Source organism: Lepidochelys olivacea (genome assembly GCF_965140295.1).
Source record: "Lepidochelys olivacea isolate rLepOli2 genome assembly, chromosome: 26".
NCBI lineage: Eukaryota > Metazoa > Chordata > Testudines > Cheloniidae > Lepidochelys > Lepidochelys olivacea.
This window is the reverse complement of record NC_140436.1, coordinates 11,624,691-11,650,648: the sequence shown is the minus strand read 5'-3', so window position 1 is coordinate 11,650,648 and position 25,958 is coordinate 11,624,691. Positions and strand designations below refer to the sequence as shown.

The 25,958-nt window shown below is 46.4% G+C and overlaps 1 protein-coding gene across 1 annotated transcript in view; it reads left to right on the top strand.

Annotated features, from left to right (window-relative positions):
• The first annotated feature begins 1,094 nt into the window (after positions 1-1,094).
• The window catches only part of LOC311513287 (aldo-keto reductase 1B-like), a 37,331-nt gene continuing 12,467 nt past the window's right edge, over positions 1,095-25,958 (top strand). The window contains exon 1 of the mRNA XM_084614988.1: positions 1,095-1,192. The gene's annotated coding sequence lies outside the window, so the exon portion shown is untranslated. The remainder of the gene's footprint in view (positions 1,193-25,958) is intronic.

Sequence of the window (25,958 nt, the reverse complement as noted above, 5' to 3'; positions counted from 1 at the left end):
TCCAATCCTGCCAGTGCAACTCCCATGGCAGTCGATGGGAGGCCTGCGTGTGGAGTGCTTGCAACACAAAGTGGGAAGAACTAGGCGTGTGTAACCCCCTAATGAATGTGTGTGTTCGGCAGAGAGGGGTAACTGTGAGGATAGGAGTTGTTACAGCCCCAGCTTTGTTCTGTAACAGCTCATGCTTTTAGCTCTGGAAGTCCCTGGTTTCGTACCTGGTATATTGGCCAAGAAAGCAGATGTCACACATGGAATGTGGAATAGAGTCCTTACCCTGGTATGGTCCGTTGCGCCAACTCACCATGAATCCTCAAGTCATCCATTCACGGCCCTTGTATGTCTGCCTTTGTGAGATACATCTGGCCCAACGGATGTATGTTAACTGAGGTGGTTTTGTGCATGTTACCTTAGAGCAGCTGGATTGGAAAAGGAATTGTATTGTCTAAGTAAGCTTACTAACTGCTTTAGTATCCATATGGCAAACACATTTACATGTCAGAATTTATGGCAGGCTGCTCGAAGTAAACACTCTCTCTCATTCATTTATAATAATCTAGAATATCAAAAGCTTGAAAATAATCCACTGCAAAAAGGAGTGTAAATATTTTTCTACACTGCGTAAGGATCCTAGTTGAGATACATGAAACACAAGTCCTGCCACAAGCCGCTTGCAGAGTATTTGCTGCTAATGCAGGGAATTAAATTTTTTATAAGCCGCTACCAATGAGATCATCATCTAGCACTGCCAGAAAAAACCCACAGCATTAGCAGCAGCAAAATTAGATCACAAATTCAGTTTTGAAGCCCAGCAAATGGCTCCTCTGAGTCTGCGTTAATGGCTAGGAAGAGCAGGCTAACAAGGTTAGTTGAGCCATATTCGGTTCCCCTTTTTTAGCTTCCTGCTTTCCATTCTCAGCCATTTCTCAAGTTACGCTCAAGCAGTGATTCGTTCAGGAAGAGCTACCAGAGTGCCAGCTGTTTAATGATTTATGATGCATGCAGCATAGTAGCTGCAAGAAGTGCTTGGAAATGAAACCGGGCAGACTTTCTTTCCCTTCCTGTAGTCCAAGGCTTGATGCTTCACTGTGGTACTTCAAATTTCAGGCTGATGGGTCTCTACTGAAATCAAATGATGATTTCCTGCCTCCTGCGGGCGTTGTGAGGGTAAATTATTTCATGCACGGCGCTTGAGGTATTGTATTCCACAGCTATTTGGATTTGTTTGTAATGTTTCAGCATTACAGTAACTAGACTGCATGCTTTAGAAGCCGATGCAAACCTATCAAAATGCAGCCTTAGGAAAGAGATCCGGGCAGATGACGGATCTGAGGAAACCAAATGCCGGACAGTTTAGAGTTACTCGGCAATTCTGTAGCACTTTCTGAGGTTCTTGGGTGAAAATGCTCTGCAAATATTAAATCCTCCCCATCCACAGGAGGTAGGTTATTAGCCTCCTTCTCTATGGTCAGGCAATGGTAGTGCAAGGAGTGGGATCCAGGAATCTTCTCTCCTAGTACTGTCCTCTAACCACTAGAGTGTACTAAGGGCCTGACTCAGTGCAAGTCTTACCATTGACTTCAAATGGGGCTGGATGGGGCCCTAAATGACTAAACACAGGTCTGTTGTCTCTTATTACAAACCTCCGTCTAGTGCCATCTGGGGTAACTTTCATCTTTATTATTGTAATCTAGGCTACAGAGAACTTTATCCATGCTGAAAAACTGCTCCCATATCATTTGCAGATGCCCTTCTTCCACACTGAGTCTAATTGTCCTCTTTTCACTTATGCCATTGTGGATCAGAAGTAACTCCAGTGACTTCAGTCCCCACACCCTCTTCTGTATTCAAGTGGTTGTAGGATTAGAATAATAGAATCATAGAAGATTAGGGTTGGAAGAGACCTGAGGAGATCATCTAGTCCAATCCCCTGCTCAAAGCAGGACCAACACCAGCTAAATCTTCACTTCTTTTCCTAAACTGATGTGCTCTGTTAAAACAGTTGCCAAGGTGCATCTCAGAGGTGGCTGCTGTCCAGTGGTGGACAAAGCAAATCCTATATTGTGCATTCATAGAGTGCTTTGACATGAAAGGCACCATACAACTGTAATTAAGTAGCTTTATGCTGGCAGTTCGGTAGCTCAAACATGAGGCTCATGTCTTCCATTAGAATGAAGACCGCCAGGCTCTCATCTGAATTGTTGCTGAACAAGTCTGAGCCATAATGACCGATATTTCATTAGCAGAAGTTCTCTAGAGAGAGGCTTTTCAGTAGCTATAGTTACTCTGTATATTAATGGAGACCGGACTTGCAAAGGGGCTATCTACATTGCAGACTGAGGTTTTACGAAATCCATCACAGCCCAGTTTAACTTGATCTAAGGCAGCCGTCACCATGGAGAATGGATAGACTGGGATCATACCTAGGGATTCAAATTTGAATGATAATGGAAAGGAGGAAGAAGAACAAAGGGGAAGAGGGAAATGAATTTAGCTGTCAAGGCCTGAACATGCTTACTGCAGATTAAGTTCTTTTTGATTTCCTTCCCGTGCTGGTTGCATCTTAAAGATGGATCTGCCACCAGAGAGACTGGATGCTGCTGAAGGAGAGTAGATCTTGGAGAAAATAGCTGGCACTATGATCTGTTTGTCCTTGTTGTGGGGTAGGAGGTGGTGGTAGCTAGATACATAGCCTGAGCTTTGCAACAGTGGACAAAGAATTATTTTATCTTGAATCCGTCTGAATGTTGTTCTGGTTCTCAAATCATCACTGCGGTGAGGGAAGGCTTTTAGGAATGTTTCTCATCGCTGTATAGTTTTGGCCAAATAGAGTATTTATTTCTTTGTGGTAGCACCTGAGAGTCCTACACCAAGGCCCCATACAAATACAAAACCAAGTCTGAGACTTCTTTATGGAGTTACAAAAATTCTTGCTGCAGATTCATGGTCATAAATGTAACACACTGGCCAAGTGTGGCTTTCTCTCCTTCTAGTGTCTGGACTAATTAAAGAATAGAACTGATTGGGAAACGGTATGCCTATTTCCCTGAAAAACTTCAGAAGAAACCCATTGTTTCTTCTGAAAACTTAAATGGAATTTCTATTTAAATTTGGTTTTCAGGACCCAATTTTTGTAAATGAAAAACTTCAACCATCTTGAACAAAGAGGTTTGAGTCTGCTACTGCCTCTGAACAAATGGAGCTAGTCTTTTAGCTCAAACGGTAGAGGTTCTGGCCTTTACATCCAGAGCTCCAGGGTTCAGTCCCAAAAGGTGGCCTCCCGAGGGCCTTGTTACATGAAAGGGGGGGTGTTGGTTGGTTGGTTTGTTTAAATATTGCATAAATGATCTCTCTCGTTTGAATCTAATCTGGTGTCCTATTCATGTCGAGTGAGACACTCTGCAATTGGGACAACAGGCGTAACTCTGGCCTAACACAGGACCCCATTCAAAGCAGCATTTAGGGAATATAAGGCTTTTTTTCGTAATGACTTCTTTATCGCTGCAGTGGATACAGTGGGTCCCCAAAGTGGCTACTACAGAAACGCACCCACGCTTTGTTGATTTACCCTTTTTCATACTACCCCGCTGACCCGTTGGACAGCTTCTCTGCAGGAATGCAGTTTGAGACTCTGATGCAAAAGAGAAAGGGGCTTTGAACCGCCTGATAGATGGCTTCTGCTGGCTAGGAATAGGTTATGCTGCTCCTGACCTTGCGAGCCGTGTTGCCTCCCCTTCCACCCCCCCCATCCCCCCGTTCACTGAAGCTTTTGAGATGACGTGGCCAGAAATCCAATTATTCACCCACTAAATCAAACTGCCAATCTCGGAGAATGAGTATTTCCAATCCGAACGTGTCAGAGCGGTGCACCCTGGGGACCGACTGCCAGGGAGCGATAGCAAATAGCAAGGCCACTGCTAGGCCTCGCACTTTAGACTGCTCAAAAGTGACTTTTCAAAGGAAGGCCTCTTCTTTTCTTGTGCAAACAGGATTAAGTTAAAGGGAGACGGTTTTAGCACAAGTAACCTAAATAGCAGCCCACTGGGGAAGGTAGCTTGGCTTAATGGGCTGAGCACTAGAGTGGGACTCAGGAACCACAATTCTATTCTTGGCTCTGCCACTTACTCGCTATGTGACCTTGGGCAAGTTAAGCCTCTCTCTGCCTCAGTTTCCCCATCTGTAGAAAGGGTGGGGATGACATTTTTGTAATGAGATCAAGGCATGAAACGGGCTTATATTATTAGAGATCATTGTATCTTAATGTCCCTGAACTTTTGGTGGTGGTATCAATCCAGAGCCAAACTCTGTGGCTTGTGCCGGTTTCTATGGGTGTGTCTACACTGCATTGAAAACCCGTGTCTGTGAGACCTGGGCTTGTGGACTGTGTTTCCAAGCCTATGTTTGAAAGTCCAAACTGCATTGGGTTTATAGTTCCTGGCTCTGGGTCTCACAGCCGTGCTAATGCATCCATACTACACTACACAGATCTTCCCACTCAGGTTTGTGGCTTGAGCTGCATCCACACTGCAAAATTAAAGCATTTGGACCAGAGCTTCAGTGGGACTTAAGCCCTGACCCACCCCCTAGCAGGGTCCTAAACCTTGGTCTTTTGTGCTTGCTGACCCGAGTCAGACTAAGTGTCATCGTAAGTGGGTCTTGGGTCAAACCTAAGTCAGAGCCTCGGCTTAGTGTATTGTGTAGACAGACCCTATGTTCTTCTCACTCAATAGGTCATGGTTATCTTTGTGCTAAACTGTTTGGGACTTCCAGGAACATATACCAAATTCTTGTGATACCCAGTCTGTGTCGGTTGCTTCCTAGCCTGTCTTTATGCCTTCTCTTCCTTTTCTATTCCCTTCGGTACTTTTCAGTCGCAAGTAAAAATAACCAGTCACGTGTACAGTGGAGAGAGCACTCAGTGCTTATGGTTAAATTTTTATTTCATCTGAAAATGATGAGCTAGAGAGTTCAGCCCCAAGTCACACAAAGTAAGGTATAAAAGCTCCCAGCTTGCACACAGAACCAAGCCAATGCACTACAGTTTGAAGCCAATCAGTATGTTTAACCAAAATACAGCACTATTTCTTATTTTTTGTGATTATTTTTGTTTCAGGAAGAAACCGATAAGAAGTACAAAAAGGTAAATGGCTGACTTTTTTGTGTTTCCAAATACTGTGTGGTTTGCCAATAGAATTATGCAATTTTACAACTTGTCAAAGCTGCAAGACCAGACGATAGTATAGACCCACATTAGGGGGAGTAAGAGGGGAGCGTAAAAGTAATAAAATAAAAGACCTACATGAATAGGGAGAGGAGGGAACCGGGAGAAAGGGAAAAAGAGGAGGGTTGGGAGAATGTTGAGATGACTCAAAGAATTCCAGATCTCCATTTTTATCCAAATGTATCTAGAAATAGGGTCCAAATTTCTTCAGAGTAATAGAATTGCTCTCTCTGGAGATAAGCTGTTTCTTTCTTTGGCCGATAGGTCGGACAAGTGTGAATACCATTGCTCTGTTCTGGGCATAAGCGTCCTCTTCCATTTTTGTAAAATGCCTCGTGATCATTACAGCCTGCCAGAACGGCGGTGGAGTTAAACCCAGCTCAGCAGGTTAAAAAAACCAAAAACCTAGGGTATCATTTTTGGCAGAGGTTTGGCTGCTGAAGCTGGGCGCTATTTTAACGTTTGTGTCCCCCTCTTTCTGCAGCTGTCTGATTTGTTGGACAATCCTATAACACATGCGTCAGGGTCTCTTTTTCTTTGTTACAGTGCCCACAAATATCCGAGGATAGGGTCTTTATCTTGTCCCATTTTAAGGGACTACTTCTTATAATGCTCTTCAGTTCTCTAGCACTTCAGAGCCAAGGACCTCAAAACATTTTGTAATATTGTCTAAATAGTAGAAATACCAAGACTGCAATGTCACGAGGGGAGTGTGTTCTAGTGATGGAAGCAGGGGACTGGGAATCAGAACTCCGGACTGTTCCATGGACTTGCTCTGAAGTCCCCGTTCTATCAATGGGTTGGCTGCTTCTTAAGGAAACTGATTCAATGCTGGGACGTGGTTTTTCATTTCAAGGGCACACGGCGGCTTTCTTGCTGCAGAATACTATATATTGACAAGGTCATGGTTCCTCCTGCTTCATTTGATTTCCATTTCTAAAGTGCTTTAACTGTGATGAATGGCAGTGCTGAAGAATGAAATAACATGGTACTGACCCTTTGCAAATGGGAAAGCAAGCCTCAAGGTCGTTGCATCTGAAGCTCTCAGAGATCCTCCGTCCCCCTTCGTGCACTGAACTTGCCGTGTGTATGTGATGCCGACAGACTCCGGGCGTCCGCGGGTCGGGATCTGGGACCTCTGGAGCTTAGTGCATGAGCCGCTACCCTATGAGCTAAAAGCCAACTGGCGGTTAGCTAAGGCCGTAGAACAGACTCCTTTTCTCTCTCTCTTTAAGTGGTCCCGGTGTCACTAGATAGGACAGAACACCACACCCAGAAGGTGTGTGGGTTACTGCAATGGAACCTCATGGAATATTAACCAAGGTCCAGGAAGATCGCTGGGAGTGAGAGCAAATTGGAAATGAGTTCAGTATGTGGTAGGGCTGCAAAGAAAAGCCAATGCACTGTTCTGCTGCCAGGACCTGATCCAAAGCCCACTGACCTCAGTGAAAGTCCTTCAGATGACCTCCGTCCGCTTTCGCTCTGGTTCTAAAACGCAGGAGCAGCACAAATTGATGCAGGGATGCAATAGCCTTGCTTCCGCCGCTGGGAAACTGCATCTTGTTCTGGGAACCTCATTACTAGGAAGATGCTGGTGAATTGGAAGGAGTTCAGAGAAGGCCAACAGCCATCTTGATGAGCTGATTTATGAGGCGCTGTGAAAGGGTCCAGTTGTCCTTGTCTAAGTCAGAATCAGGCTGATTTGCATAAATGGGTCTGCGTTTGGATCATCTCCTGGAATACACAATTATGTCAGTGAAATGGAGATAAATCTACTATGGGTGTGCACATCACTTAAACAAAGAATAGTTTCCCGACCAAACACTGGGCCAAATTCTTCCCTGGTGTAACTGAATTGGTTACAATTTTGAAACCCCCCTCAGATCATTTATATTAGTAAGAATGGTCTCAAGGTGACAGATTTGGATCCAGCTATGGAACACACCAGTTTGGGGGAGTTTGGACCTAGGATCCTGTTACAGGATTAAAGGACCTTATTTTCAATCTACTGGTTTTATGACAGTGTAACTCATTTAACTTGTACGGAGTACATCAGCATGTAACCAGAGTGGCTAGTCGGAACTGTGCTTTATGGGTCTGAGCCTGAATAAAGGCAGGCGTGCAGTGAAGTAAGCTCTCTGGGGAAAGCTAATCTCCTACTTTTGTGACTGTATAACGTTGTTCTCTTGGCCGGTTCCTAGACATTACCATAATAAACATTGTACAAGCAACTGCCTGCCTTATTTGGATGCACAGTTAATGTGTTTGCATGCAAGGCTGGCAGAAATAATTTCAACAGAAGAGCTTTCCGGCCTGAGCCAGCAAGCCCGAATCAGCAGGCACGGGCAAGCCATATGTGTTTAGACATACCCTTTATTCCACAGGCCCGAGCACAATGGGGCCATGAGCAGCATCAGGGCCATTAGGTGTTATGCAGATGCTTGAGCACACCTGGTTGGGAGGTCTTGTAAAGATAATGCCCTTCATCAGCTAATCACGCACCTACCCGCGATAAGGTTTTGGAGCATTTGCTAGAATTGCAAATTCATCTCAGACAAACGATTCCTGTGTCACTTAATATCTCTGGAAATCTTTCTTTGGGAACCACGGAGTTTCAAATCAACAGTCGCCAGTGCCCACAGTAACAAACGAGTGTTCTGCTAATGAATTTCAGCTCGGAGTGCAATTATTGGTCTCATTATTGAGCCCTCACACCGCTTGACTGAAGAATTTTATTATTTATTTCTGCAGGTTGCTCCAAAGCGCAGTTCCATCAGCTGAAATAAACAATTTAACATTTTTTCTGAATGCCCCTTGGGTCAGAATGGAGGGGAAAGGATGCTAATGACTTTCATTTCTTCATGGCACCTCTCAGCCTACAGGCTAACCGGAAGTACCTCACCAAACAGGCAAGAATTGCTTTGCCCCCTCTGTGAAGTGTCCCCACTTTTCAAGGGGGAGTGTGGTTGAAGAGCGCATGTAGAAGCATGCCCACTGATTAGGACAGGACAGGAAGAATGTTATTGAAACTGCAGAGGGAATTGAGAGGAATAAAAAGCCTTGTGGTTAAGGCACTGGACAGACACTCGGGACACCTAGGTTCAATTACTGGTTCTTTGTGTATGACCCTGGGTGTGTCTCTGTGCCGAAATTCCCTATCTTCAAAATGGGGATAATTCTAAAAAGATCGTACTCTCTTGGGGCAGGGAGTGTGTGCACTACCCTTCTGTATGCACGCAGAACCTAGCATGCTGGGGCCTTGATCTCAGGTGAAGTCTCTAAGCGCTACCATCAAGCAAATAATAAATGTAAGCAGTAAGAATGAGGCTACCTAACTTGAAATTTGGCTATTGATATTAATAGGAGCTGTAAACTTATGAGGTCAGCAGAATCGTTATGTAGGTGCTGATTCAGAAACATACTTTAATGCATGCAAAAGCTGTGATGGGCTTTAAGGGCCTTCCTGAATCAGGGCCCGGAAGGTCATGTAATAAACATAATAAAAGATATTTGCAGTGTTGTAGCCGAATTGGTCCCAGGATATGAGAGAGAGACAAGGTGGGTGAAGTGATCTCTCTTATTGGATCAACTTCTGGTGCTAAAAGAGACAAGCTTTCGAGCTTACACAGAGCTGTGTCCTTTGACAGCTTGTCTCTTTCACCAGTGGAAGAGACTCCTCTTGTTTATCTCACAATAAAAGATGGCAGACCTCGAACCCTGGATCCTGTGAGATCCACCAATGAAGGCCGAAATCTCTCCTGAGCTCAGCTTCATATCTGAGCCGTAGTCCTCACTCCACCTGGGCTATGTATTCCCTGAACCCGAGCCTCAGTCCATTCCAGATGCATTGCTAAAAATCCAAGCCTTTGCAGCCCATCTCGAAACCTGCGAATAAATTGGGAGCAGTTGAAATGCAGCCTGTGCCGGAGTGGAAAGCAGTAGCTTTGAAATAATGCAATAACACTTCCATGTTGTTGGTTTATTAGCAACCCTTTTATATTCATATAATTTTATACTCTGTGAGAGAGCCTTTGTAGTAGTCTAAGAATACTGCTGGCAACCTAGTGGAATGCTTAGACAAGTTATACAGTCTCTCTCAATAAACTATCACAATATATGACTATATCTATTCAGTTGGAACAAGCCAGAGAGCAATGGTCCCAGGTACGAATACTCAGGCACAGGCTTGACAGACAATGGGGGAAGCTATTAGCTTCAAGGCTCCTACCTCGTGTTTGCCAACGCTGAGCATTACCAGATCAAAATCGAGGTCAGTTGCCAGGGGCTGGCCAGAGTTTTGTCAACTATCTTTGGCATGGACAAGTTGATGCAGAGAGAGGAGGCTCAGCAAGGAGTTGATGGGTCATCAGACTTACCAGGGATCCCGTGTGGAAGATGGGTAGACACCTAGTAAACTACACACGCGCTGTCTGTTTGTTGTGCTAAGATCTGTTTTGTCCTAAATAAATAATACTTGGTTTAGAGAAAGCTGTCTGGTCACTGGTTGCACCTGTCAGTGCTCCAGGAAAAGAAATGCAGTTTGGACATGAATCCAGTCTGATTTAGCTAATCCTAGTTGATACACTGGGGGGACTGCAACCAGATCCCCTTTACGTGACCCTCCTGCAAAGAGGTGACCGTTTGAGGCCTGAAGGGTGGTGGTGGGGTGGAGGGGTGTCCTCTAAGAGATGGTGAAGGGTCAGCGGTCCAGTCAACCCAGCAACTGTGATAATTTCCCATTACCCCAACCCTGTGTGTGGTAGGAGAGCCCCTATTGAAAGGGATAACCTAAGAGAGAATGAGAGAGTCTCTCAAGGGTTTTTTAACCATCCTCTGTGGTTTAATGGAGAGAGATCTCTACTATAGATTTCTACAGGATGGTGCAAAACCCTATAGCAAGAATCCTGTTCCCTCTAAAATTCTTTAAGGTTTTAGAGTTCCTTCTATAGAACCCTATTTTTTTCCCGTCCCTATTAAGTTTTATAGGGCTTTAAATAGGGAAGTGGCTCAGCCCTCCAGCAGAGGGGAGGCATGCACAGTCCAATTTGGGAGGCTGAAGAGGTAGAAAAGTGTCCATAATCCTGGGGCCATCAGTCTGGGCCCTGGTGTTAACTAGAGCAGCCTCAGGGCTGATTACACGGAGGTTGAATTTTGCTCAATAGACTGAAATAAAATGGCAGTCGATCAAGCATCAGTCCTGGGGTATCCGTGACGGTCACCACTGAACAGCAAATGTTACGTTCTACCCAGTAAATACTGCAGTGCTTGGTCTCATTTCCCCCGGGCCCTAGCTTCAGCTGCTGCTAAATATAGACTCCTGCATTGCAGACTGTCTGGTCTGGTTTGAAAGTAATTTTGTTTGCAGTCAAATTCACTCGCTAAACTGACAGCCCCATTGGCAGAAGCGCCGTCATGACTAGCCCGCTGCTGGCATCCCTTTAATCTCCCTCGCAGTTGCTCGCCTGGGTCTTATTTAGTAAAGTAGTAAGTGGCTTGCACAGAGGGTCTTCAGTGCCTTCCTGAGTTCTTCATGACCGCCGTAGTGGCAGAGTTCGCTTCTCACCCAAAGGCTTTCTGCCCAGACGCTAATTGGTTCATCACTTGTGGCTGCTTAACAGAAAACAGCCAAAAGATTTGGCAGGTTAATAATATTCTGGTAATACCTAGCAGTCCCAGCTGAGATCAGGACCTGCTGGGATAGGGGCTGTGTATACATGTGGTCACTGTAATGGCTTCAGCTCAGGGACTGTCTCTTACTATCTAAGTAGATAAGACCAAGGAAATACTGTTGTCTCCTTTGTACAGGTGGGGCACTGCGGCACCGGGAGATGAGGTGAGATGCAGTATCCCACACAGCAGATCTTGGAGCTGGCCCCAAATCCCAGACCTGTGCTTTAACCAAAAGACCATTCTTCCTCTCTTTATTTGAAAGGGAGCACACCTGCTATCGGATTTTGTCCTTTGATATTTTTTTTTTAAGTGTTGGGGTGGGGAATCTGGGCTTGCCCCAAAACCAGCGAACAGTGATTGGATCACCTTATTTCATTGTGCGTAGAGATGTGGCTTAGATCAGCGTTAGTAGCACCTGAGTATATCTGGGATGGGACACAATCTGAGATACCTCTGAACTCTAGGGAAAGTTCAGACCCAAATCTTCAAACTTGGAGCAATTGGATCTGGAGATTTGGATAGGGACTCTGTTCTAATGTCTTCTCTTCGGCTTATGTTGATGAAAAGGACTTGGAACCTAGTTCTCCGCTCTTACCTTCGTATAAACAGGGAGAGACTCCACTGAAGTTACTGGGCCTAGTTCTTTCTCTTCGTGCCCATCTGTGAGAATTGAGAGTAACTTCAGTAGAGTTAATGGGTCTGACTGATTAGAGTTAATTGGGTCGGGGGGGGAGGGGGAGCCCACAGTCTGAGCCCTGCCCCCCTGGGTAGAGGTGGAACTCGGGCGTTAGCTTCAGCCCCGGATCCCAGCAAGTCTAATGCTGGCCCTAGCCACCCGATTGAAATGGGGTCCTGACACACTTTGGGGTCCTGACCCACAGGTTGAGAACCGCTGGTTTAAATTAAAGAATTTATGCACTAGATCTTTCATCAGGAATTGGAACTCTTTGCCAGAGGATGCTGTGAAGCCCAAGACTATAACAGGATTCAAAAAAGAACTAGATAAATTCATGGAGGCTAGGTCCATTGATGGCTATTAGCCAGGATGGTCAGGGATGGTGTCCCTAGCCTCTGTTTGCCAGAAGCTGGGAATGAACGACAGGGGATGGATCACTCGATGATTCCCTGTACTGTTCATTCCCTTTAAGGCACTTGGCACTGGCCACTGTTGGAAGACAGGATATTGCGCTAGATGGACCTTTGGTCTGACCCAGTATGGCTGTTCTTATGTCAACTGCTCCAAATTCCTAGTCTGGCCTAAGGCTGCCTTCCCATATTTGACCTTCCTAAACCCTTCTTGCTAGGGTGACCAAATAGCAACTGTGAAAAAACGGGGTAGGGGGTAATAGGCACCTATATAAGAGAGTCCCAAAAAAACAGGACTGTCCCTATAAAAACAGGACATCTGGTCACCCTACTTCTTGCCATTCCTTCTCTTTACAGCCCCAAGCCTAATATATCTATCTGTGGTCACAAAATCCCTTGCATGGAAGAACATTCGGCTTTAGTTCTTTTGGAGTGAATTGGTAGGTCTTGCCCATGTAGCTTCTTGGTCTGAAGTGGAACACCAGACCATTAACCTGACTGTACATACAAAAAAAGCTCAAAAAAAGGTTTTAGCTGAATAAATTCAATTTGACAAGTGATTAATCCAGAACGGGGGTCTAATTACTTGTGGGATTTTAAAAAGCAAACAAATGGAAACATCTGAGGCATTTAACGCCAGCAATCAGGGGCTGAGCACGCAGGGTAATTAGCTTGCATCAGGCATTCCACCATGGCATTCTAATCTGACTTCCATTGCAGGCTTAAATATGCATCTATACGAATTGCTACACCAGAGGAGTAAATAATAATTTTGTGTGTCAGGCTGGAAATTACAGATGGTTGGGAAATAGTGCGTTGCTTTTTTGCGGGTGGAGGGCTGCCAAAATTTATGACTTGACCAAAAAGCCACTTTTCATCACAAACGTTTCAACCAACTCTGCCATGAACGCAGCGCGGGGCGATGAGTCGAGCTAGCTGGCGTTTTCCATCAAACCATTCCCAGTGTGTTGAAACGAAAACTCTTTTGTGGGCACGTACCTGTGTTAATGAAACTGCCATGGGGAAATGGTTTCTCAGGACCAGGATGGAAGTTTGAGAGCCACCCACCCCAGAACAGCCGTGTGATGATGAGGGCAGTCCTCCGGGTTCTGCTCTGCCTGATTCAGACCATGGACTTGAGCTTGTGTTTCCTGCATTCCCAGGGAGCGCTCTGACCATTGGGCCACAGAATCTGTCTCTCTTCCCTTTTTGGCCCAGTGAATATTTAAATATTTATACAGTGCGGAGCGGCTCCAACAGGAGAGTCTAAGACAGATGCTACCTTCCAGGGCTATGTGGGAGAATGGAAGAGCAGGGATATCAACCTTGCTTGTCCCTAACCAGTCAGTGTTGGGCCTGAGTCACTGTGTAAATGAGACCTGGGAACCGAAGTCAGCTGGGTATTGCAATGCAGAGTGGCTCAAGGCCTAAAAGCCTTTAATAAGCTGGGCCTTAGCAATGTCCCAAGGACTCCCAGGAGGTATAGTGGAGCAGGGAATTGAATCTAAGTCCCAGACTGATGTCCTTTCTCTAAGAGGCTAGCCGTGTTCTATTTCTGACTCTGCCATTGACTTGCTGTGTGACCTTGGGACAGTCACTTCACTTTTTTACTTTCCTGTGGGTCAGTCTTATCACTACTAAATACTCCAGTAGGGAGGCAGAGGCTGATTCGCCCCTCACCTGAGCCTTGTGCATGTCAGGAATAACTCTACTGGTGTTATGCTGGCTTAAAAGAGATCTGAGAGAAGACTTGGGCCAGAAATCAAGAGGGAGCTACCAATGTTGAGGGTTACCTAACTCACATTGACCAGGCTGCATTAATAAATAACTTGTTTCTAAAATTTTCATGATCCAAAAATAAATGTGGAGAAAAAAAGATTTTGACCTTTTGAAACATTTTGTTTAACTTTGGAAGTGTTTGGTGTTTGTTTCTGACTGGTTACGGTTTTTTTGTTTAAATCATTTGGAGTAAAAGGAGTTTGATTGCTAAACAAAAAAAGTCCTTTTGAACCAAAAAGCAACAAACTTTTCATTTCAAAAGTGTCCAAAGAGGACGGCTGGACCAGTTCAAAATGGGAATCTTGTGGAATCTGACCCTGTCCTGCAAGATGTTTTGATGACTTGTATTCTTCGACAGAAAGGCGTTTTCTCCGAAAATTCCCCGACTGTCTCTAGTTTTCAGAACTAACCTTGGCTAGTTGTAGGAATGATGAAAGGGTCCAGGTGACTCTTCCCTTCCCCTCCTGCATTGCTGCCTGTCAGGTAACCTCCCTGGTCGGATGCTTCTGGAGGGTGGGGGGGGGGGGGTTGTTTGGTTTTTTGGCAGGACAGAATTTTTTTTGTTTTAGCTGTTCCTATAAAGACTTTCATTCCAGGACTCTCAGGGCCCCAAAATATCCTTAAGCTTTCCCATTGGCTGCTCATATAGCCAATGACTATGAAGGGTGCCGTCATTTTATCCCCTGACCTGTGGGCATGTCTCGGCTGCGTTAGCTGACGCATAAAAAGTCCAGTCCCTGAAACGGTGCCGCCATGTGTCAGGAGCTCTGAGACTGAAACGTTGAAAGCGTCATGATGAGTTCTAAGGCGGTAACGCTGCTGTCTGGGGGCCGCCTACCTTTACTTGGCCTAGGGACCTGGCAGGTAAGCTCCATGGCAGCAATTCTCTGGTCTCGTTCTCTTTCCAGATTGGGTGGGGAGGGATCGATCTACGTTATGCAACTTCAGCCACGTCCGGGGCCTGAAGGCCACATCAGGGTTACGAAATGGTATGGAGGGCCAGGTAGGGAAGGCTGTGCCTCAGCAAACAGCCTGCCCCCCTCATCCATCCCCCACCCCCCACTCCTTGTCCCCTAACTGCCTCTCCCCCAGGCTCCCTGTCTCCTTCATGCTGGAGTCTGTTTGTGTTTTTTTGCACAACTGCTCCAAGCTCTATTCAGACCTAATCTGATGGGATCCAGTTTGCAAAATTAATTCCAGTTCTGCAGCTTCAAACTTCAAAACCAGACTCCAACGTGAAGCTGCAGAATTGGAATTAACTTGCAAACCGGATCCCATCAGATTAGGCCTGAATAGAGCCTGGGAGTGGTTGAGTCATTTCAAAACCTAAACTTAATTTCCCGCATACTAATTTCTCCCTACTGTTACTCGCACCTTCTTGTCAACTGTCTGTAATGGTGTCAAGTATCAGAGGGGTCGCCGTGTTAGTCTGGATCTGTAAAAGCGGCCGAGAGTCCTGTGGCACCTTATAGACGAACAGACGTAACGGAGCATAAGCTTTCGTGGGTGAATACCCGCTTCGTTGAATGTATTCACCCATGAAAGCTTATGCTCCAATACGTCTGTTCGTCTATAAGGTGCCATAGGATTCTTTGCCGCTGTCTGTAATGGGCCACTCTCTTACCACTTCAAAGTTATTTTTCCTCCCTTGTTAATCGATTTATCTCGTTAGACTGACCTCACGCTTGGTAAAGCAACCCCCTCCCATCCTTTCATGTATTTATACCTGCTCCTGTATTTTCCACTACATACATCCGATGAAGTGGGTTCTGGCCCACGAAAGCTTATGCCCAAATAAATGTGTTTAGTCTCTAATTGATTGCTTAAAAGTCTGGTGGGACAGCTCTCGTAGGGGGCCCGATTTTCCTAAGAGCCCCATTCTCCTTTCAGCGCATAGATGAAGAGAGAAACAGGAGCTGCTGTTGGCTGAGCGCACCTTAAAGTTGGACCCTGGGCTCCCACTGCAGCCAGCTGGTGAAGGTGTGCCAGGTGGGCCATCTTTCTGCTCTGTCTCCACCGCATAGAAAGCTGTTACGCCGGCAGCTAGCGAATCTGGCTCTTCAGCCCTGGCTGTAGCCATCGATGCCCAGGGCATTGGCTAAATCGGCAGCTGGCGCATGCCCAGTGCTCTTGGAAAATAACCCTAATGCAGACCAGATCTTGGGGAAATCACTTAAACTTTCTCCTTGTTTGGGGCAGGGAACAAATTTGTATGATGTTTGTACAGTGCCTAGCACAGTGGGGCGCTGATCTTGGTTAGGGATTTGGGGTGCTACCACAATCTGAATCATTAGACTTGCCCACTAGCTATTAAATAGCAGCAAACCGCTGTATATCAAATGGCTGTAAAGCTGCTGGAGATCTCTGGCCAAACAGGGTTCTTGCGGTACAAAATATTATATCTAACGAGGGAACCCAAAGTCCTCTTTCCCCTGCTGTTCGTGTTAAAACACTGGGTCTTCAGCTGGTGCCAGGCTTGTCTGGCGCTATGTTGGGTAGCAAGCAGTGGGCAGTATGTGACCGTCTCTTTGTCAGACAGGCGAGATAAGACCGTCTGCTTAACTGGAGATTTTCAGTGTGCATTGGATTTTTTTTTTTAAAAGTTAATTACATGAAAACAATTCAAATTCACGGGGTCTCCCGTAGCCCAATCCATTTAAATTTCCCCACCACGGTGCTCGTAAGAGCTCGCACTGCAAACCCAGCATTGCTCTAAGACCCAATCGTCTTCCATTGAGCTATATGGACTCCTCATTGAAATCTCTTGAGTAGCACCTACTGAAAGAACCCTGTTATCAGTAGTCGGAAGGGGAAGGAGAAAATGGAGCCACTGAAACAATACCCCTTCTCCCAGAATAGCTGGAGGCTTCTGCTGCAATGGGCAGCCCTGGAATAAGGAGCAAATTGGCATTTTACTTGGCCAGTAGGCTTCAGCGTGAACCCACAATTGAGCTGAATGGGGCATCCACCTCTCTTGAAATTATTGCTTTACAAATATTGCTACCCGAAGACTCGGGAAGTCAGCACTGAGGAGGATCAGGTTGGGAAAAGTTTCTTCAACTAAAACTAGAATGTTTTAAATATAAAATCTTACAGTCCACAAAAAGCTATGGGGCTACTAGCTAACTACTGGTGCAGTGTGCTGGCCAGCATCGCATCAACCTCCCTCCTGCCTTCCACTGTCAAATGTGGGAGCCAGATGACGTTCTGCAAAAGCAGGGAGTCTGTCAAAAGACATGTAGCCATGTCAGTCGATGTCTGGGAATTCAGCGAGATACCTGGTATACAGAATTTGGCTTTGAAATTTTCTCAAAAGGAGAGTCTCATCTGCCGGGGAAAGGCATACGTCCCCAATGTCAAATGAGCCATGTTATCTCCTCCCCTATCTTTATTTTTAGTTTACCATTTTGGACCCAATCCTGTGGTTGCAAGCTGAGGCCCTTAAATACACCACCTGACGCTACCCCTAGAATTCACTTTACACACCAAAATATTTGCACTTTAATAACCCCATAGAAGTGTTTGCCACATCTCTCTTAATCCTAAGGGAGTGGATGACTTATCAGGAAGGTCCGTAAGATTTAGAACTTTGTTGCTGATGGATTGGTAGCTATCTAAAGGATTATAATAATTATTTGGATTATGGTAGCATGTAGAGGCTTTGTCCACGCTTGGGGCTGTATTAAACACTTCTTGTTCCAAAGATTTTACAATCCAAGGTCCCGATCTTGCAACTCTGCATGGGCAGAGCACTAGTGGCTTCCTTGGCGGTCTGTGTTGGGCATAGCAGCCCACCGTTTGCAGGACCAGGGTGTAACTAGATAAGACAGGCGAAGGAAGCATTTTCTCCATTTGCAGAGCAGGAGCTGATCAGAATGACTTGCTCAAGATCGCACGGCTGGGGATTGAACTCACAAGTAACAGTTCAGTGCTTTACCCACTAGGCAAGGTGTCCTTTCTTTTTTGGGAGGGTGGGGGTGGTAGGGATGAGTTTGAATTTTTCTAAAACTTGTTTCTTCAGGAGTTATAAATGTGACTAGTTCATGAAATTACATCTTTCAAGCAATTGTATAAAATACTCCTTAGCACATTTTGAGTTTGGCTTTTAAAGAATTAGCCTTTGATTGTACTCCAAATATTTCATTTTTACTACAGCAACCGGGCAAATTAACAATGTTGTTAGGAAAGCCTTTCCCATGCTTGTAATTAAAAAAAAAAAATTTAAGAAAGGCGACAAAAACATTACTGGAGTGGAGAGCTTTCTAGAAATTGTACGTTTTGTTTTGGTATCAGTTTGTTTTGGCAATTGGGTTTTCAAAGCAGATTCTCTCTGAGGTTAAATTTTGACTGGGGGGGCAGTGGAAGCATCTGCTTGTTTTGCAGTGGTTCTCAACCAGGGGTACGTGGACTCCTGGGGTCATGCAGAGGTCTTCCGAGGGTACATCAACTCATCTAGATATCTGCCTCGTTTTGCAACAAGCTACATAAAAAGCACTCTAGCGAAGTCCGTACAAACTAAAATGTCCTCTAGACAATGACTTGTTTATACTGGTCTATATTCTATACACTGAAATGTAAGTACAATATTTATGTTCCAATTGATTTATTGTATACTTAAATGGTAAAAATGCTGGGTTTGTGGGCCTATGGATGGAGGAGACAAATATTTTTGCACAGCGCTTATGATATTTCAACGCCACTTTAAACCAGTTGATTTTCGTAAGGGCTGAACGACCACAGTTCTCACCTGCCGTGTTGCAGAATGTTCCGTATTGGAGATGGATCCGTACTGTGGGAACCAGTTCTGGGATCCAAATGCTGCAAAACTCAAGGTGTTAAGTGTTGGGATTCTGATTCCCACCCCCCACCCCACCCCCCCATAGTGCTCATGTGCTGGGGAGCTAAGCAGGGAACGCTAAGATTGGGCAATGATCCAGTGTAACAAACTAGTGTCATCCCTATACGTGTCTCTTTCCCCATCTCTGTATGTCTTTCTGCACGTTCCCATAATCTAACAAACAAATCACTGTAGGAAGGAGCCCATTTTGCTGAATTTCTGCACACTTGGGTGAGCAGAGCATCCACTGGACGTGAGTTTAAAGCCAGCTGCATGGCCTGCAACTCCTGGGCATAGACCACAGCTGTCAGCTACAGGGTGGTTCTCTTAAAACAAGAACGTGGCACAGGGAAATCTACATGTTTGCAGAGGAGACCAGAATCTTGTCACACCTCTGTGCTCCACATGGCATGCAGAAGAAGGGGCAGAGAGCTGTCCACGACAAAGCGTGGGCTGGGATTAAAAGTCAAAGAAGCAGGTCATGTATCCCACGTGGCAGCTGGTACTGATTTGCCCAGCACCCAGCCTGGCGCCCAATAAAGGGGCAGAATGGTGATACACACGCTTAGCAGGGTTTGAGAGTGGTTGAAAATCTTTTTTGTTAACTCTTTGCTTTAATGAAAAATTGGGGTTTGGACAAAGGTGAGAAATTTCATGGAAATTGTCTGGAAAAATCAATGTACTTTGAATGTTTTTTTTTCTTGGAAAACCAGTCATTTTGGCAGAAAACCAAATGGTTTTGCTAACGGTTTTTAGCTGAAGTAATCCCACAAATCACTACCCCTCACCCTCAAAAAGAGAACATTTGGAGAAAAATTGCCAGAAAACTTTTAGGTTTTGGTAGAAAATCTTCAGTTTTGGAGGCTGTTTGATTTTCCTGAGTAAAAATCCCAACATTCACTGGGGATGGGACCCAATTCCCACATAGCTTTAGTCAATAGAGCAGAAGCTCGGGTCCTAAAAGCAGCTTTTGGCTACGTGGGAGGGTCTGTACTGTTATCGGACCATTGTTCTATCTGGTCTCAAACTTAGCATTTTCCCACTACCTATTGGCTGACACTAAAATCCCAAATCCACCACCGACAAGGTTTGGAGACACCCCAAGCCACACCGTTTGGATCTCATTTCTTGGCACCGCTTAGATATTTGGCCCTTAAGACACTTAGCTGGAAATCTGACTTGCTATATTGGGGAAGAGGAGGGGCAGTGGTTAGCATGGGTTGTGGCAGATCTAGCTTCAATTCCTGCTCTGCTACAAACATCCTGTGAGAACCTGGGCAAGTTGGCTTAGCCTCTCTGCCTCAGTTCCCCCCATCAGTGCAGTGGGAGTAAGAGAAAAGCCCTGCCTCACAGCGGGGTTGTGAGGCTAAATATATTAAAGGGTGGGAGGTGCCCACACCCTACAGTGGTGGGAACCAGCTAAGTACCTCCGCTAGATAGCCATGGAAATCACACAGGGTCAAAATCAAATTCCAAGCATGAAAAGATTTAATTTAGATGCTGTAGATGACTCATTGACTTCATTTTTTTTTTAAGGCTTACCCATAGAAAGCTTCCTATGCATCCATTACATAATCCCACACCAAAACTTCTAATCCATACGTGGTACAAAATGTGCCCTGTTAGAATTAACTTCATATTTGAGTTGCTTAATGCGCAGCACTGAAATTGCCTGCGGCTTGTTCTGCTGAGTGCCGGGACAGTAGTAATAACATTACACCCATGGAGATCAGCGGAAGGAAGGCAGGTCTGCCCCATGATTGCCCGGTCTGTGTCCAGCCCCTGCCGGGACTGGGCAGCTGGCACAAGGAAAAGCAACAAAACTAATGAGTAAATGCAGCTGTGTCCCCACCCCCGGCTGAGATTTGCTCCCCTCTCTCCCCATCGCTAGCTGCGTCTTGGTGAGTTTCCACCCTGGCTTTGGCGAACCTCCATCTTGTCTCCTCTTCAGTCATTAGGGATCATCCAAGTTTAAGCGTTCGTCCAGCCAGTTGGATCTGAGTAGCGGCTCTCTGGAGGCACCACTGAGTGTCTGGATTACCAGTGGCAGCCCCAGGCGAAGGAGTATGGGGTGCTCCCCCTTCTTCAGTGAAATCTGAGAACTATTGAGAGTGGCAAATTTATCCTTTGGGGCTTGTGTCCAGCCACGTGCTCCCCCTAGAGCAGCTCCTTCGAGAGATCGGTGATGGGTCACGCTCCTCTAGGGCGCAATCTGGCAAGATGCTGGAGTGCTCTGGCGAAGGGCTGGTTTCACAAAGGGATTTAAGTGCCTAAGTGTCTCTTTAGGTGCCGAAGACCAACCGCTCAGGCCCACGGACCTTCACAAAATCACGGCCTAAACCCCAGTGGGATTCTCCAGCTAGGATTTCCTCTGCCTATCTCGTCTGCAGGGCCTGATCCGACAGATATGCTCCAAGCACACCAGACCCACCCACAAGCCACTCAGGCCGCGGTGTGTGTCTGTGTCGATCAGGATCCAGTGGCCGGGGCACTCAGGGGGTTGTAGGAGACCTAGGTTTGAAGCCCTGCTCTGCCCGATTTGAAGCAAGGGCTTAAACCTGCCTTTCCCACCTACCCAGTGAGCGCCCTGTGGTGTGGATGCGTGTGTGTGTGTGGGGGGGGGGGTAAAGGGGAAGCTTTTTCTCTTTGTTTTTTTTCCTGAGAAAGGGCTCCACTCCCAGAGAGGGCTCACAGCTGAGGATCCAGAGTGGAGAAAGACACCGCCCTCTGGCCTGTCACTCAAGTGCCTGAGCCCCAGGTCAGTGGGAGTTAGGCACCTGGCTCCCTTTGTGGATCTGGCCCTGCCCTGTCCCTCTGCGTTTCACTCCGAGCTTACATAGGCTGCTCCCTGATCAGCCCATTCGCTTCTGAGAACCCCTGTGTACAGTGCCCAACTTTCAGCATACAATGCGGGAGGAGTCCTGGCACCTAGCAATTAGCTACTGCAAAGCTCAGCATTGCAGTGCCCTCAGCCCACTGTGAATCTAGCCCCAAGTGCTCTCGACTCCCATTGACGTCGATGAGGCTTGCGGGTGCTCCACACAAGCTGGGATCAACAATGTAGGGCCCGAGCCTGCAGCGTGCTGATCTCAAAGCAGCGTCCTCGCAGTGAGTTGAGGGTACAGAGTACGTTCCAAGGGGCACGTGGCCCCTTTCGGGATGAGGCCTCTAGACCAAATCTAAACAAAGGTGGCTTTAATTGAAAGCAACTGAGTTGTCAGGCAGGGGGGCTCTGGTTTGAACAAAGCTGAAGCTTAGCACAGAGACCGGTCGAAAGCAGAACCATTGATCCAGACCATGCCTAGTTTTGCGACCCACTGGGCTCCTGGAACTCAGAGCCAACATGAACACATCTGCCTTTGTTTCAGTACCCCCACCCCGCCCTCCACGTTTCAGTGTAATCTTAGCCAGTTTCCTCCTGTCCTCTCCCTTTGTGCATTTAAAATCAAAGCCGCCAGAACAAGCGAGAACACAAGCCCAGAAGCCCAAGGGCCTAATGACCAAGGGGCATTAGAGACTGGCACTAGCTGAATTTCAGTGCTGTTGCTCGAGTTCAAATAGAGTTTAAACCCTGCGTGGCATCTCGCTGTCTTTTCAGACAGCAGATTCATGTCAGCTCTGACAACACCGACTCTCACACAGCCTAGCGGCTGGAGCTGTCCCGTCCCCGCAGATATGCTCAATGTTTTGATGAGGCATCCGCCGGTGTATTGCCAGGCAGGGAAGGCAGCCGTGTTCTGGGCTGCAGTTGGGTATTTCTGGGCCTTTTCCAAGGGGCAGTTCAGAATCTGGGCAATGCAATCGTATTTATTTATAACCTGTTACAAATTCCTTGGGCTACGGATGCTCCCATTCTCAGAGTCACGTCTTTGCTGGACTTTTTCAGCTCCGGGTCACTGACTCACTCGAGGTACAGAACGCATTTATGAACACTAGTCGGGATGTTCCCCTCACGCTTGATCCAGCTGCGGCACGTGGTTGTAGTTTACCGTCCGCTGATCCCTCGAGATAGCTCTTTTGAAACAAAATCCTGCTGGAGACAAGGCAGGGGTAGTTTTTGCCTTGATGTAGCTAGTTGAGGTCAACCCTCTTCCCCACCCTTCATCCCTCAGGAGTTTACTTTAAGGGGTACATTGGGGTAAAAACATAAAGCCCTGTGCCTTGTCTCCACTTGGAATTTACATCGAAGTAGCGATCTCTGTGTAAATGCACCTCTTGCAGTGAAGACATAGCACCGAGTAAACCACAAACATGATTAGATGTGTGGGGGGTGTCCATGCTAGCCTTTACAAACATGTTAAGTACCATTGCCCCCTTAGTCCCAGCACTGAGGAAATTATCAGGATCTGGCAAGTCTGTTTCAGTTAGGAGGAGAAACTGACGACAGGTATTTGTTTGGTTGGATCCTGTTTTGTTTACAAAGAAAGCACAGGCCAGTTGCTTGTTTTCCCTGAAAACAATTAAAAACAAACAGCAAGCAGTTTCCTGGCTTTCAGTTTCCAAGCCTACCTCTCCAGCAGTTCCAGGCCACAAGGAGCTCGCTCTCTCTGCTCCCCCACACAACTGCTTCTCTCTCTGTCTGCTTGGTTTCTGCTCAAATATACCCACACACACACACCTTGCCAAACAATTGCCACAGCCTAGCTTCTGTGTTTGCAATCAGGGAAGCCCACATGGCTCCGCTTCTGATCTTGCCATTGGCTTGCGTGGTGGCTTCTACTGTTATCCGGTATCTCATGACATAAAGGGGCTTAATTGCTCCTCCTATTGAGCCTGGAAGAAAGGTGCTTAGCACATGCATTGGCTTTAACCAGGTCTGTGATTGTCTATAGATCAAAGATCATTAACATCCTCCACATAACAGTATTTTGAGTTCACTGGCAGTCGATTTACAGGAGGCAGATACTCATTTGAGGACCACTTTCTAGACCCACTGAAGTCTAATGTTTAAACTCCTGTTGACTTCAGTGGTCCTAAGAGAGAATGGAAGTTGCAGAATGAATGCATAACCCCTATGTCAGGCGCTGGCTTGCCAGCGCTGAGAAGCACTGTCCTCTGTTTGTTGTCATTGGATTCAATCAAAGCTATTAAAAAAATTAATAAATCTGCATTTGTTGTGAAGTACAAGGGGGAGATGGCCAAGGTGTTCCTACAACTCTGGCAATCCTGACAGCCCAAGTGGCTCATGTGGGATGTGGGCAGGCAGGGTGCAATTTAGAGCAAGCCTCGGTGCAACTGTAACGTGCACAGGGGGCAAAGAAGCTGGAGTATAAGAGCAGCACCAAGTCTGTAGCGTGATGAGTGGAACTTGAGAAAGAGGGTCAGGTTTCCAGAGGGATCTGGTTTGGGGAGGCATCAGGGGCTTAGCAAGGCATGCTGGGGCCAGGCTGCTGGTGCACAAACACCAGAGTTTCGGCATGTAACACTGGCCTCTTAGGCATGTTTGATAAAGTCTTGTCTCTTGCAACTGTGCCCGCCTTCCTCATCCCTTATTGTTAATGACACCCCCGGCCCCGGTCAGACCTTACTTGCAAACTGTGAACAGATTTGAGCTAGAATCACTGCAAGCCAATAAACCTGGCAGCTCCTGGTGCCATTTCAGTCACTTTTCAGAGCACGTGAGCATTTTTTGACTTTGAACATCAGTATTTCTTTCTGCGAGCTGGTGGATCTTCTGTTCTTCCCTGAGGCATGAAGTCTCTTAACTTGGATCCTGGCTGGTCCAACTGCCAATGCTCTTTGTGTCTAATTCTTCCCTGAATTGTGTCAAGTGTTTGAGATCCTTCAGCAGTGACTCTTACAGGCTAATCTCGCACAGCCAACTCAACTGTGCCAACTCAAACTATCCTGGTACAATTTTGAAGTAATACAATTCCCCTATAAAGATCAGGGCAGCTTATTCCTTTTCCTGTGTGGTTAAAACCACACTAAGGTTAAAGGCAAAGCTACATCTTTGTCTGGTCTGCCTATTTTGGAAGAAAATTGCACCAAGCAAAATAGTTTTACTGGCCTCACTTTCAAGTGTTGATGAGGTCTTAATGGGTTGCCCTTCTGCAGCAATAGTGTTAGCCTGTACCAAAAAAGAGGAGCCAGGAAAAACTGGGTGGGAGGTTGGATGAGAGGGAGAAAATAAGAGAGAAGGGACTGTAGGCATGGGAACCAGTTCTGCTGCTTTTGTTCTGAAACTTTTTTGCCAGAGTAGACCCGTTGGCAAATACTTGGATGTTACGTTCTGTGAAGAAACTAAAGTCAGCCAATCAACCCAATGTTTTCACTGATATTTTTTGGATTTGAATTTTTTTTTTTTTAAATCCCGCTCTTGTTTTGTTGCTCAACAAATTTGATAACAGTAGGTTTTTTTCCTTGCAAACGTCTCCATTTCATCCCAAAGGCATTTAAAACAAAACACAGCAAACTTCAAACAGCTGACCCAAAGCCCATTGAAGTCAATGGGATTTGTTCCATTAGGATCAATCCATGAAACTATGTTGGCTACTGAAGGGTAAAGAGCGGCCAGCAAAACTGTTCCTTTTGGTAGCCCACTGGGCAACTGTGGTCACGGGATAGATGTAGTTGCTCCCCAGCTATGGTCCTTACTTTCACAAAGGATCCTTGGTCCTCAAGGCGATTTTCATGTCTCCGTGCCAGGGCAGAGCTCCGTTTGTTATGGAGGGAAGCGGCTTCCCATCGAGGCCGATCAGGATCCGTTTGCTTTGTTGTGCAATTAAATAATCGTTGTAGGTTTAATCCTTTAATAAACTTCCCTGGGACACGGAACGCTTGTGGGGTGCCCCATGGCTTTGCCAGCCTTGACTCAGGCCTCTGCTGCCAGCAGCACTCACGAGACCCGAGAAAGAGCTGGGAGAGGTAATTGTCTACCTTAATCTCCTTTCAAAGAGGTCTTTGATGGGAATTGAATTCTGATGAAAGACTGCTGGGTTGGCAGCCTTGGAGATGAGATGTTCTCTGTCAGCCCCAAGGGGGAGGTCCAGGGTGGATGTCATCTGCGCCAATGCACCATGGCGCAAGCCCTGATCTTGTCGAATAGGTGTTTTAGGATGAGAGGGGGGTGAATTTCCAGCCAGGGCCTGAGATCTAAAGCCCAGCATTGGCCCACGAGAGTGCAGGAGACGGGAGAGCACAGCTAGAGAGAAGAGCGGGACATTAGGGAGCTGAGAGAGGAGGGGTGGTTTGACTGAGGACTTCAGCAATGCGTTGGCTAGATGGGAGAAGGAGGCAGGGAGCCCACCCGACTGCGGGCTCTCTCATTGGACGGTGCTGTGGCATGATGTACTGAGCATCCGATATCGAGCGCAGGTTAAACGCTGATTGTTTTCAAGAACAAGAGAGCCCGGGCGCTACAAGGGG